Source organism: Myotis brandtii, unplaced genomic scaffold (genome assembly GCF_000412655.1).
Source record: "Myotis brandtii unplaced genomic scaffold, ASM41265v1 scaffold193, whole genome shotgun sequence".
In the NCBI taxonomy this organism is placed as follows: domain Eukaryota; kingdom Metazoa; phylum Chordata; class Mammalia; order Chiroptera; family Vespertilionidae; genus Myotis; species Myotis brandtii.
In genome coordinates this window covers 2,109,323-2,110,307 of record NW_005357191.1, presented here as the reverse complement: position 1 = coordinate 2,110,307, position 985 = coordinate 2,109,323, and the positions used below count along the sequence as shown (strand labels likewise).

Here is a 985-nt window from a genome sequence, read left to right as displayed (position 1 = left end):
TTTTTTTGGCATGAAATTCGACATTTTTAAGCGTAAAAATATCTATGATGTTAACACCTTCAGAAAATTTGACATATGAAGTTTTGAAGCTTGCTGTCAATGCAACAAAATAGCATACACATCAAATCACATATATTTCAACATAGTATGTGTAACTTCATCTATTGAAAAAAATCCACATTATTAACCAGTACACCTAGTAGTGTCTGTCTGTCTAGCAAGCTCCATAGAAAGATATCCTTATTGAGAATTTTTATTATGCTGAGATGTCCTATTCAAGAACAAGGGATTTTTAAGTCTTTTGTGTCTTTTAGGAGATACAGTTTTTTCATATAAGTTTTGACTATTCCTTGTTAAGTTTATTCCTAAATAGTTTATTGTCTTCATGGCTATTGAAATAGGGTTTTCTCATGTATTGTTTCTTCTAATGAGTTATTTGTGGGTATGAATTTTATTGATTTTTGCATGTTAATTTTTATATCATGAAACCTTGGTCATTTCTTTGATTGTTTAGGTTGGTTTTATCATTGATTCTCGTAGAATTTTCTAGGCATATTCTCACAGAATCAGCAAATAAGGATATTTTGCCTCTTTCCCACGTCTTCACTGTTAATTCTGTTCTGTGTTCCAGTTGCACTGGCTGATCCCTCCAGCGGAATGTTAAATAGCCATGTAGATCGCATGTGCTTGGCATTGCTGGTGGGAATGCCTCCGGTCTTCCTTACTGAACAAGGTGCTGGCTTTAGTCCTGAAGTGTGATATTTGGCTTTGATTAATTCAGTAATCTTTGGGCATTTTGATTTATAATGGGAGGCAGCTGGTCCCATCCATCCTCCCCCTGAGTTCTGGTTAGAAGATGGGAAATGAAATCTGTCAGGTAGGGAAGGGAGAGGTGGGGTTCCTTTGCTTCTTTTCTTCCACCAACATCACTTTACCCTCCAAACATATACAGGTATTGCTTTTCTGAGGACTCACGAACTCATCA

At 36.0% G+C, this 985-nt stretch overlaps 1 protein-coding gene across 6 annotated transcripts in view; it reads left to right on the top strand.

Moving 5' to 3' along the window:
• MGAT1 (mannosyl (alpha-1,3-)-glycoprotein beta-1,2-N-acetylglucosaminyltransferase) overlaps positions 1-985 on the top strand; it is a 26,050-nt gene that overhangs the window by 21,807 nt on the left and 3,258 nt on the right. The window contains exon 1 of one of the 6 annotated variants that reach the window (XM_005864934.2): positions 637-733. The exons of the other annotated variants lie outside the window; for them this stretch is intronic. The gene's annotated coding sequence lies outside the window, so the exon portion shown is untranslated. Of the gene's footprint in view, positions 1-636; positions 734-985 lie in introns of those variants that run through there. 6 annotated transcript variants of the gene reach the window in all.